Genomic DNA, 14,226 nt, shown 5'->3' on the forward strand with positions numbered 1-14,226 from the left:
AGCACACTCAATCACTCAGCACTGTACAATACCCGCTGCGGTCTGCAGCCCGATCCATATTTATAGTCGACTGCACTCACTGGGGGTGTGCAGACTCCGGAGGGCTTCCTTTCAGCTCAAGCGCTATAATCCGCACGGATAACTCACATGCCGCACGGACAACTCACGTGCTATAATATCAACATCTGGAATCGCACGGACAACTCACGTGTTGCACGGATAACTCACGTGCTATAATATCAATATCCTCACAAATAGACCCCCGATCTCACTCAGTCATCAATCTCTCCAGTCTCACTCACAGGCTCACAATGTCATGAAATTAGCCCGGCAATAATGATTTGATGTATCAATAAATAACTGAGACTGATATATGATATAAATGCATGATTATGACTGATTACGAAATATCAATAAAATCAGTGAGATGACAGTAAGAAATGATCACTATGGGTCCAAACAATATCGGCATAATGCCTAAACATGATATCTAACATGATTGACAGCTTAACTACTTTATCACATAGTGAAAACATGGATATCAACAAAGTAGGACCATTATACAGTGCCATGGAAGCAACAGAGTCCCAATTCACATGGTGCACGCCTACACGCCCGTCACCTAGCATGCATGTCAACTCAATACCAATCACATAACACGTATTTCGGGGTTTCATACCCTCATCACTAAGATTAGAAGAGTTACTTACCTCGAACAAGCCAATACCAATGCCGAGCAAGCCAAGCGATGCTCCAAAGATGCTATCCCGTGCGTTCCGACCTCCGAACGGCTCGAAACTAACCAAAAACAACTCAAATACATCAATCAATGCTAAAGGAACCAATCCCGATCGAAAAGATCAAATCTTGAATCAAAAGCCCAAAACTGGCCAAAAGCCCAACCCAGGCCCGCACCTCGAAACCCGACAAAATTTATAAAATTCAACAACCCATTCAATTATGAGTCCAACCATACTAGTTTCACTCAAATCCGACTCCAATTCAATGTTCGAAACTCAAATATTCATATTATGAAACTTTAGGACAAAATCCCCAATTTCCTCTTTAAAAGTCAAAATCCAATTACCAAAAACGAAGGTAGATTCATGAAATATAACCAAAGCCGAGTAGAGAAAACTTACCCCAATCCGTGTGATAAAAATTGCTCCAACAATCGCCTCAATCCGAGTCCCACATCTAAAAATATGAACAAAGAACCAAAACCTCGATTTATAGCTTCTGCCAGTATTTTCGCACCTGTGGCACATTAGCCGCTTCTGCGACATAACCTCCGCTTCTGCGGAATCAGCTGAGGACTCGACCCTTGCACTTATGGACAACATATCCGCTTCTGAGACATCGCAGGTGCGAGCCACCATCCGCACCTGCAAAATACCTTGCTCCTGCGCTCCATCACCTCGCACCTGCGCATCCGCATATGCACCAAAATCTCCGCTTCTGCAGTGTTCCTCACCCAGCACTATTTCCACTCTTGCGATCCCTTCGTCGCTTCTGCGACCATCGCACCAGCGCAAACCAGCTGCAAGTGCGGTCACACCAGAACCAACAATAGCAACATGAAGTAAAATGATACGAACCTCGTCCAAAACTCATCCGAGCCACTTGGGACCACCCCATTCGAATATACCAACAAGTCCAATAACATGACACGGACCTACTCGAGGCCTCAAATCATGCATAACAATATCGAAACGTCGAATCGCACCTCAAATCGAAATCTATGAACTTTGAACTTTCATATTCAATAACTCATGCCGAAACATAGCAAATCAATCCGGAATGACTTCAAATATTGCGCACAAGTCCCAAATAACATAATGAAGCTATTCCAATTTCCAGAATCGGAATCCGACCCCGATATCAAAATGTTCACTCCTGGTCAAATTTTCCAAAATTTTAACTTTTGCCATTACGAGCCAAATTCATCCATGGACTTCCAAATCACAATCCGGACATGCTCCTAAGTCCAAAATTACCCAACAGAGATAACGGAACCATCAAAATTCCAATCCGTGGTCAAATGCTAAAAGTCAAACTTGGTAAACTCTTCCAAATTTAAAGCTCCCTAGTTGAGAATCATTCTTCCAAATCGGTCCCAAATAACTTGAAAATCAAAACCAACGATTCACACAAATCAAAATACATCATATGGAGCTACTCACGCCCATAAGCTACCGAGCGAAGTGCAAATGCTCAAAACGACCGGTCGGGTCATTACATTCTCCCCCACTTAAACATACGTTTGTCCTCGAACCTGTCCAGAGTTGTTCTCAAAGCCATTAAACTGCCGTATAACCTTGCCATGCACATACCCGGGGGTGATCTCACGTCACCCTATCCCATACAGGTCTGATAACACAACATAACAGAAATTTCTCAATTCAACCTTGCCCACAAGACTTAGAATCCAATTTCCAACATCCGGAATTTCTTATAGATCTGAATCCCGCAACCTACACACTGTATAAGTCTGAACAAGATGTACCAAAAGCCGTAACCATAACTCAAATACTCAAAACTCAAATACCACATAGCTCAAATGCTCGAAGCAATGATTTCTAATCACAGCAGCTGCTCAGAACAACCCAATGCCGGTAATAAACCTCATATCAAACAAGACTCCATTCTAAAACCTTCGTACACTACCGATGATGAAAGAAACACGTAGAAACTTGTAACCATTCATCAGATCCACCAGTCCTGGAGCTCCCTCTCCTTCGATATGAACCATAGCAAATTTCTAAGCCGGCTTGCGATATTATCCTTTCAAATATACCACAATCAAATCTGATAGCACCTATCCTAGATCCAACGACTTCATCTTATCAAATACCAGCTACTCTACTGACATGGCACACCAATACTATCTAAAGCCAGCCATGCAATCCCTGCACCAATAAGTAACATTCCAGATGTACTCAATCACGAAAATGACTCAAACAAGAGAACCGTCCGGCAAGCTCGATGGGTACCACCCCGACGCAATGCTAAGAACCCATCACACACTGTAGAACCATAACACACGAATCTAACACCAAGGATCATATCTCAACATAACTCTGCCGCAATGCGCGACCCCATCCAAACACTGATCCATATGAAATACCTTAGCCACTATGCTCAAAATCAATAACCATGCGCAATCCGACATCAAGTACCCAAAGTGCATTACCGTAACCACGGAGAAGCAGATGACACAATGCCATCCAAAACCCGAAAGAGCATAACCAATACACCCTCAATCATATAATACCCAACTACTCATCTCGCTCAAATTCTGCTATAAGACCACAATAGAACTGCACCATGTGTGCCTAAAACCAACGAATCACAACTCCTCGTAGCATAGAAGAGTAGCTCACAAAACGTATCAGAACATGAATAAGCTCAACAACAACCGAATGGCACATCCCTCAACAATAGCAGTATGGAGCCAACCAATCCGGCTCGGTGTAGAATACACATCCTAATTGGGCCTACCAATGGACTCCCAAACCAACTCCGGGCACCCACACATGGATAAATAACCCTCCGAAAGTCCACAATGATTGAATCATAACACATACTATCATCTGGCTAGCTTCGGCCACGACTTCACATTCCACAACCATGAAACAGTCTGCTCCTGAGAACTCCCAGTCTCCAAATCCATAGAACACACGAATCACCATTTCTGATTCCATCTTCACCGCCCGAATGTCTACACATCTCTCATACACGATCATCCTATGAGGAATACTTCTAAAATTCTTCCGTTCTACATAGCAAAATTTGAATATCAGCAGTTGATCAACCAGAAGAATGCCACGGTACCAATGAAGTATCCATAAATCAAAACACATTTCCCCTTCTGAAATGTATACTCTCATCAGGCCATACCGATTAGTAATATCATTTACCTAGTCATCTGAAACCGTCCATGCTGCCTACGAATTTATACCCTTCTCTTCCAAACTGACCTGTGACCTTGCACATGCAAATCTCAATCCCACACAACACACCGCATCATAATCAACTATGAGTCACAAGCAGAATACTTACCCGATCGGTCATAAACCTTTCATTTGATCTTATCCATGAGAAAATCCCAATACGCAACATATTCCTCACACAGGTAGGAAATATACTCCTCGAACCGTGGTAAAATCCTTGAGAACTCTTTGAAACCCATTTGCACATAACCAAGCTATCAGAACTGAATCTCTCTAACTCACCCAGCCACGCAGTCGCCAAAGCCCAAGAGCATTGCCATGAAACACCTGTGGAGACTAGCCACATCATAAGTACCCAAAGAACCGATTATATCCATTATTGTGCTGATCCAACCTACTACCACACTGTCCTATTTCTCCAAGCCCCTTCCAAATTTCCTTCAAATTGATACTTCTCCTTGCTGGAACACCACAATCCATAATCAAAATTCACTACACAAGAGACCCTAGTATAAAACTACAAAGCCCTAAGGCCCATAAGCCACTGACTTCCCTCTTAAGCACCCCAAAGCGCCACAATCGCGGCACCCACTCTAAAGAGACTTTATGTGAACCAAAAACTGTTTCCTTCACCTTCTTGACGTAGAAATGCATAATCCACAATGGTATAAAAATGCCACAAGGCTCGACACCATCCGATGTAAATCTCAGTTTTCTAGCCATATACAAATCCTGAAAATTCCAAACCGCTACATATAAATCTTGAATCCATTAGAACTATTCTCGAGAGTCATCCACTCTACCCAAATCTCAATTGAACCGACCTAACAGACCGAATGACCTGTGCCCCATTTAGTACACCAACACCCAAGGATATCCCACACTCCTAAGCAATCGAGAAAATTCCTACTCCATGTACACTATATCCTTCGCGAATAACCACTCAATTATTTTATGATTCCTATATACCCATAGAGTGCAATACAACCTGTATACAGAAATACCTCTACCCGAGTCATCGTAGATCTCGACCTCTGCAAGTCATAACTGATTTACCAGTATACCTCGAACCAAAACCAATACAACACACAATTGTGCAATCAACTCGTCGATAGCAGACTCCCCACTTGGCTCAAATCTATAGAACAAAACAGTCGATAACATCACGATACCCATACTCTATTACTGCCAGAATCCTGCACTGAAATTCAACTAAATCCTTCGTAAGCCCATGTAACACAAACCATATAATACCTCAAATCGTCTGCAAATCTCGCATTCATCCTCGTGATAGTCAGGTCAACTGTTACAACCAATCCAAAATCAAATCGCACAAATATACCCAACTGGTAGAAAAGAATGCCTCCACACAACATTATAAAAAATCACACATCCGTAGATTACCTCGCAGGTTATAACCCACCTGCTCAGCCTCAAACTGATATCTTTTTATACTCTTTCACAGCCACAACTACTAAGCAATCACTTAATCTTCTCGATTCCGAACTTATCAATAAGATATGAGAATCTACTTCACCCCACGACTAAAAAACATGAGAGATCCCTCAACACACCCATACCTCGAGACCATATGCCACATCAAGACAGAAATCAAACACCCAATAGTCCTTGCTACCTCTCAAGTAAACTCTTCTCATCACATTCGAACAATCCGAACACATCTCGCAATCACATTATACTCACCACATAGCCATTTCACTGCTCATCGAGCCATAAATTCCACTCGTAGGGGCATTACCAGACATATGAGTCCAAATGTACAAGATACCACTGAAGATACCGAGCTTAAGCTGCGGTCTAACTATGGCCTCAAGTCCTCCAGACTGGCCCATCACCAAAACAACGAATACACATCTCGAACCTCGTTCATAGAATCACAAGCCGCCGACGCACAACCGATACCGAGCGCTCATATGCGCATACGAATGCGTGGAAGGAATTCAAAGAGTAATGCTTCAAGATGAATCAATGCCGCACGATAGGGAAAGAAAGATGGAAAGTATATCCTAAATGTCCTGTAGCCTATCGAATATAGGTATGGACGTCATCATACCGATCCGCAAGACTCTACTAGAAACTTGCTCATGACTTGTAGAACCTATGAACCTAGAGCTCTGATACCAAGTTGTCACGACCCCGAAACCACTAGTCGTGATGGCACCTAAGCCAACCCGCTAGGTAAGCCAATTAACCACTAACCAATTCCAATAACCATTAATAAAGCAATTAAGTAAGAAATTATCTAAATCTGATACATTCTCCAAGAACTAATAGTACAAATCATGAGCTTCTAAGAATAGAATTTACAAAGCTGAAATGAAATAAATACATCGTCTATTTGAAAAGTACATAAGCAGGGTTTTATAGATCTAAAGCTACCACGAACAAGAGGCAGCTATAACCGGGATGCAGGTACAGCTTCAATCCAGCTCTCATCGAACACAGCAAAATCAGCAACCAACATTTGCATGCAAGGTGCAGAAGTGTAGTATGAGTACAACCGACCCCATATACTCAATAAGTAACAAACCTAACCTTAGGTTAAAAGTAGTGACGAGCTAACAAAAAGGTCGGGTCCAACACCAATATTCTACAACAGTTCATAATAGCATAGTATAAGTAACAAAAGAGTATCTCAGAAATAAAAGGCTCAGTTTGTTCACAGTTCCAGAAAAGTAGGCATTTCTTTTCAAGTATCTCAGTGAAAATCCAAATCTTTTACCGAAAAGCCAAAATACGAGTAAGTTTGAAAACTGTGATTTTTCCCAAAATCCTTTCAACAATAAGTAAGATGTTTCATTTTCTGATAGCATGAGGAAAGTACTTCTCTATGCCAACATGTCAAGATACAGGTAAAATCATAAATAAACCACAACTGGGTAGCAGATGGAAATGTACCTCTATGCATGTATCACAAGTATATATGTCAAATGAAATGCATCTCGATGATGAACTCATGTACTCATACTCTTAGAGTACTCAATCTCACCGTCTTGCATTCTCTCTCACTATGCTCAGCACACTCAATCACTCAGTGCTGTACAATACCCGCTGCAGCGTGTAGCTCGATCCATATTTATAGTCGACTGCGCTCATTGGGGGTGTGTAGACTCCGTAGGGGCTCCTTTCAGCCTAAGCGCTATAATGCATGGACAACTCACGTGCCATAATATCAATATTTGGAATCGCACGAACAACTCACATGCTATAATATCAACATATGGAATCGTACGGACAACTCACGTGTTGCACAGACAACTCACGTGCTATAATATCAACATCCTCACAAATAGGACCCATGCCTCACTCAGTCATCAATCTCTCCAGTCTCACTCATGGGCTCACAATGTCATGAAACTAGCCCGACAACAATGATATGATGTATCAATAAATAACTGAGACTGAAATATGATATAAATACATGATTATGACTGAGTACGAAATATCAATAAAATCAGTGAGATGACAGTAAGAAACGACCACTATGGGACTAAACAATATCAGCATAATGCCTAAACATGATATCTAGTATGATTGACAGCTTAACTACTTTATCACATGGTGAAAACACGGATATCAACAAAGTAGGACACTATACAGTGCCATGGAAGCAACATAGTCCAAATTCACATGGTGCACGCCCACACGCCCGTCACCTAGCATGTGTGTCACCTCAATACTAATCATATAACACGTATTTCGGGGTTTCATACCCTCAACACTAAGATTAGAAGAGTTACTTACCTCAAACAAGTCAATACCAATGTCGAGCAAGCCAAGCGATGCTTCAGAGATGTCATCCCGCGTGTTCCAACCTCCAAACGGCTCGAAGCTAACCAAAAACAACTAAAATACATCAAATAATGCTAAAGGAACCAATCCCGATCGAAAAGATCAAATCTTGAATCAAAAGCCCAAAATCTGCCAAAAGCCCAACCCGGGCCCGCACCTCGGAACCCGATAAAATTTATAAAATTCAAAAACTCATTCAATTATGAGTCCAACCATACTAGTTTCACTCAAATCCGACTCCAATTCAATGTTCAAAACTCAAAAATTCATATTATAAAACTTTAGGCTAAAATCCCCAATTTCCTCTTTAAAATTCACAATCCAATTATCAAAAACGAAGGCAGATTCATGATATATAACCAAAAGCGAATAGAGAAAACTTATCCCAATCCTTGTGATGAAAATTGCTCCAACAATCGCCTCAATCCGAGTCCCACATCTAAAAATATGAAGAAAGAACCAAAATCTTGATTTATAGCTTCTGCCAGCATTTGGCACATTAGCTGCTTCTGCAGCGTCGCTTCTGTGACATAACCTCCGCTTCTGCAGAATCAGCTGAGGACTCGACCCTCGCACTTGCGGATAACATATCCGCTTCTGCGACATCACAGGTGCGAGCCACCATCCGCACCTGCGAAATACCTCGCTCCTGCGCTCCATCACCTCGCACCTGCGCATCCGCATATGCGCCTAAATCTCCGCTTCTGCTGTCTTACTCACCCAGAACTATTTCCGCTTCTGTGATTCCTTCGTCGCTTCTGTGATCATCGCACCTGTGCAAACCAGCCGCATGTGCGGTCACACCAGAACCAGCAATAGCAACATGAACTAAAATGATCCGAACCTTGTCCAAAACTTATCCGAGCCACTCGGAACCCCGTCCGAATATACCAATAAGTCTAATAACATAACACGGACCTACTCGAGGCCTCAAATCACGCATAACAATATCGAAACGATAAATCACACCTCAAATCGAAGTCTATGAACTTTGAACTTTCAAATTCATTAACGCGTGCCGAAACATAGCAAATCAATCCGGAATGACTTCAAATTTTGCGCACAAGTCCCAAATAACATAACGAAACTATTCCAATTTCTAAAATCGGAATCCAACCCCGATATCAAAAAGTCCACTCCCAGTCAAACTTTTCAAAATTTCAACTTTTGTCATTTCGAGCCAAATTCAACCACGGACCTCCAACTCACAATCCGAACACGCTTCTAAGTCCAAAATCACCCAACGGAGCTATCAGGACCATCGAAATTCCAATCTGAGGTCAAATGCTAAAAGTCAAACTTGGTAAACGCTTCCAAATTTTAAGCTCCCTAGTTGAGAATCATTCTTCCAAATCAGTCCCGAATAACCTGAAAACCAAAACCGGCGATTCGCACAAATCAAAATACATCATACAGAGCTACTCACACCCGTAAGCTACCGAGCGAAGTGCAAATACTCAATATGACCGGTCGGGTCGTTACAGAGTAACAAAATTATTTAACATTATTTTCTTCAAGAATTGTATTACAACTGCAATTGATGCCAATATTGTCCACTTTGTGATTATTGTAGAAATAAACTTTAATCATCTTTAAAGGCTATAATAAAAACCGCACATGTAAAATCGAATTTCTCAGCATTATACAATTTAATCCATTAAAGTATATAAACAAAAGGAAAAATATAATAACAAAACATAGTTGATTAAAACATTTCTGAAAATCATCTTTAAACAATAGTAACCCGAACAAAAAACATATACTATATGAATACAAAAAAGAGTAAATTAATTTTTTTCTAACAACCATCTTTATTTAAAGAACAACAACAATAAGTAAGCAACCTTTGGACTTAAAAAGGGAATTTTAAAATAAATACGTAAAGTTTTAACATCTAATCTCTATACAAGCAAATACACGAGGACGGGAAGCTAGAGTGCAGAATGAAGCCAGCAAATTGACATAGGATTTAATATTTGGTATTTGTTTGAGGGTTAGCTATGTAGATTTATCCCCTCAAAAGGAATTTGAATTTTGCTGAATAGACATTATCGACAGAAAGGGAGGTGTAACGACACTGCCGGTTGTTTTGAGTATTGTAGCCCCGATTCCTCATTTATTGCTTATTCTATATTCATATGTGGTTATGTGACTTGCCGGAGTGGTTACTTTGGTTCCGAAAATGTGTTAGAATTGGAACACTTAGTCCCAAGGTTGGAAGCTTAAGTTGAAAGAGTTGACCGAATGTTGACTTATGAGTAAACAACTCAGAATTGAAAGTTTGATGATTCCCATAGCTTCGTATGGTGATTTTGGACTTAGGAGTATGTGCGGATATTGATTTGGAGGTCCGTAGGTCGTTTTGGCTTGAATTGGCAAAAGCTGAAAAGTTCAGAAGTTTGACCGAGAGTTGACTTTGTTGATACCGGGCTCGAATTTTTGTTCCGGGAGTTGGAATAGGCCCGTTGTATCATTTATGACTTGTGTGTAAAATTTGAGATCAATCGGAGTTGGTTTGATATGTTTCAGCATTAGTTTTAGGAGTTGGAAATTCAATAGTTCTTTAGGCTTGAATTGGGATGCGATTCGTATTTTTGATATTGTTTGATGTGATTTGAGGCTTCGAATAAGTTTGTGTCATATTTTAGGACCTGTTGGTATGTTTGGATGGGGTCCCGAGGGCCTCAGGTGTGATTCAGATCAAGTTCGTACTCATTTTGGACTTTGTGGGATTGCTGATATCTGTGCTTCTGGTTTCCTCTTTCGCTATCGCGAGAAGACGGACGCGATCGCATATAGCCTTTTTCTGGCAACTAGGCATTTTTTCTATGCATTCATGATATGGTAGTCTCATTCGCGAAGTTCTGAGATTTTTTGTTACGCGAATGCGGGTGTATGAACGCATTCCCGAAGAAGGTAGGAGAGGTATGGGATTCTGACGCATTGTTCTTCGCGGTCGCATGAGTCAGTCTACGATTGTGTAGGTTTGAAATATTGGTCATCGCGTTCGTGACCTTGAGGGTGCACTCACATAGAAGTGTTTTGGTTACTGGGAATTTTGTTCTTCGCAATCGCGTGGAATTTTCCGCGATCGCGATGTGTAATCACTGGGCAGCAACTTTAAAATTCCAAATCGAGGGTTAGAGTATTATTTCATATTTTTAGTTAGAGAGTTCAGTTTTGAGCGATTTTGGAGAGAATTTTCACATCTTGGGTCAGGATAAGTATTTTCTTACTCGGATTCATCATTATGCCATGATTCTATCTTTGTTTTAGCATTTAATTAGTGAGTTAAAGTGAATAAATGAGATATTTTGTGGAAACTTTGAAAAAATAAAAAATAGAGGTTTGAACGTCGATTTGATGTCGGAATTGGATGATTTTGGTATGGTTGGACTCGTAAGTGAATGGGTGTTCGAATTTTTGTGATTTTTGTCGGGTTCCGAGATGTGGTCCCGGGGTTGACTTTTTAAATTTGGTTAAAGAACTTAGCTTTATCGTATAGGATCGATTCTTATAACTTTTATTGATTATATCAAGTTGTTTGTGACTACATTCGAGTCGTTCGGAGGCCGGTTCACGAGGCAAGGGTTTGTTGGAGTATTGAGTTACACACTTTGAGGTAAGTAATATTTTTAAACTTGGTACTGAGGGTATGAACCCCTGGAATACGTGTTATATGGTTGGTGTTGGGGTGACACACATGCTAGGTGACGGGCGTGTGGGTGTGCACAGTGATAATTATGACTCGGTTGATTTTGTGATATTGTGTAGTTATCTAGTCTTGTTTTTTCCATTTAATTCCTACGTGTTGGAGTAATTAACCAGTGATCCATGTTAGAAATCTTGTTTAGGCTATATGCTTATTTTGTTGGGATCCACTGAGGTCATTTTTGCAGTTAAGTTATTTTCTTAAGTTGCAATTATGTACTGTCATGTTTATTCATTTGTATATCATTTCTCAGTCTCTGCTATCATTTGCTATTACATCATGTTATCATTGTTAGGGCTGAGTGGTATGAGCTTTGTGAGCCCGTGAGACTAGAGAGATGGATGACTGAGTTGGGGCCTGAGAGTTGGATTGTGAGTGATATTGTGGATCGGGCTACATGCCGCTACAGACCTTATTGGCTTATTTATTATTATAGATCGGGTTGCAGCAGGCCTTATATGCTTTATATTAGTGCTTGGGCAGGATTCGCCCCTCCGGAATCTGATATACCAACAGTAAGCGCAGGCAGAATGATTTATATACACGTGCTTTGGTAAGGGGCATAGATGCCATGCATCTGTACAGTGCTGAGTGATTGTGTGTGATGAGTGGGAGTTTGAGATAGGCAGATTGAGTACTCCGAGAGTGTGAGTACCTGAGATTATCACTGTGATGCATTACATTTGACATGCATATTTGACATGTAGGCATAGAGATTTGCATTCCTCATGCTAGCTGTACTTGGCATATGTTTTTCCCAGTGTTGAGCTTAAATTGTTGAACTTGAAAGCATGCCTAAATTTATGTACTGTATTGAGCTGAATATGGAAGTTCTCTGAGTTATTACTGTCATTATCTTGTTATATTTGTGTTGTCATTATTTAAATTCAAACTGTATCTTTCCGAGCTCGTCATTGCTTCCAGCCCGAGGTTAGTCCTATTACTTATTGAGTACATTGCGTTGGTTGTACTCATACTATACTCTGCACTTTGTGTGCAGATCCAGGTACATCTGGACACGGTGATTGCTAGAGTGGTGCTAGTACCTGTTCAGAGACTTCGAGGTAGCTGCTGTGACACCCACAGACTTTGACTCTCCTTCCTTTCATTTTTATTTAATACTGTTCTATTTTTTGCAGATAGTTGTACTAGAGTTTTAGACTATGTTGGCATTAGTAGCTCATGTACTCGGTGACACCAGAATTTTAGGATTGTTGTAGTTGAGTGACAGTCATTTTATCAGTTATCAATGAGATTTTCCACTGTTGAGTTTATTGAATTTTGTTTTTAATTCAAATGTGTAGTTTTTATGTTATTATCGGCTTGCCTATTAATGTGTTAGGTGCCTTTACGATAGGTTGGGATTTTGGATCGTGACATGAGGTAAGTGGCCAATTTAACTAACCAATGTATGATGTAATTTAAGGAGAGAAAGTAGCAGTAGGCTATTATTTTAACGACGAATTTTGATGTGTATTTTCTTCCAATGAGAATTCTATTTCAGTAACTTATCCCTCACCTAATAAAACTCTTTGTTAGTATCTATTGTATCATACCCTTGTGAATTTTTGAAATAATCAATCGTTGGCTAAAGGTTGTAGATGTAAGTGTATGAGTTTAGGAATTCATCAATAAGCACGACCCATAATAACTCAAATAACGGTAAACATAAAAACTTAATCGAGGAATATTTAGAAATCACTATAGTTAAGTGGTTATTAACGTGTTGTAGCTACAATATTTATATTTACTGGCCGTAGCTACAATTACATTTCTACTATGCTGTATTTCATGTATTCGCGTGACTGTATAAATAAATACAGTGGGATAAAAAAATATACATCACCTTCTCCTTCAGTGTTTTCGAATTATCGCCTTTAGCGACATATTTTCCCTTGCTCCCGGAAGCAACATTGCTAATTTTTTTTCTCGTTTCCACATTTGTGTTATGTGCCGAAACTTTAGAAACATCAACAACTATCGCTCTTTTAGTAGATTTCGCACCTTCAACTTGTTTCATGGGGTCATTGCATAGTTTATTTCGCATCTTGGCTTCCATGGTAGAAACAGAGCCTACAAATACAACTTCCTCTTGAGTAATGTGCAAATCAAAAAATGGCCCATCAAAATTGAGGGTAGTAGTGGATATATCTCGTGTAACCCTTTTCAGAGTGCTTAAGTCAGTCATTAAAGTCAAAAATTGAACTTTCTTCACAAAACCCTAACAATGACTGAAATTGAATAACTTGTAATGAGAAATAGAAGAATGACAGTGATGTAAGAAATACCAACCCAAAAGCTTTACCTATTTGTGAGGGAGCACTTACTAACAACAAAATCGTGGTTGTATTCGTGTAGAGAAATTGGCGAGCTTGTTCAGGCATTTGAGAGAGAGAGAGAGAAATTATTTGAAATCATGGAGGAGGAAGATAGAGAGAAAGATAACTCGCATATTTCACACCTTAATGGTAGAATACACTTTAAATATGTATTTTGCTATAAAATATAAAAGGTGACTATAAATAATAATATTTATAATAAATAGGGTACAATATTTAGCTATAACATGTAAAATTTCTAACTTAATTAGGATTAGAAGTCCATGATTCGTACTAAGCAAAGTTGTAAATTCAATTTTATCCAAGAGCGAATTATCTTTTGAAGAAGTATTTTATCTTTTAAAGGACGTAAAAGTTAAATAAATATTTTAGGGATATTTTTGTCGTATAATATTTAGTATTTTAACAT

Source organism: Nicotiana tabacum, chromosome 24, assembly GCF_000715075.1.
Source record: "Nicotiana tabacum cultivar K326 chromosome 24, ASM71507v2, whole genome shotgun sequence".
NCBI lineage: Eukaryota > Viridiplantae > Streptophyta > Magnoliopsida > Solanales > Solanaceae > Nicotiana > Nicotiana tabacum.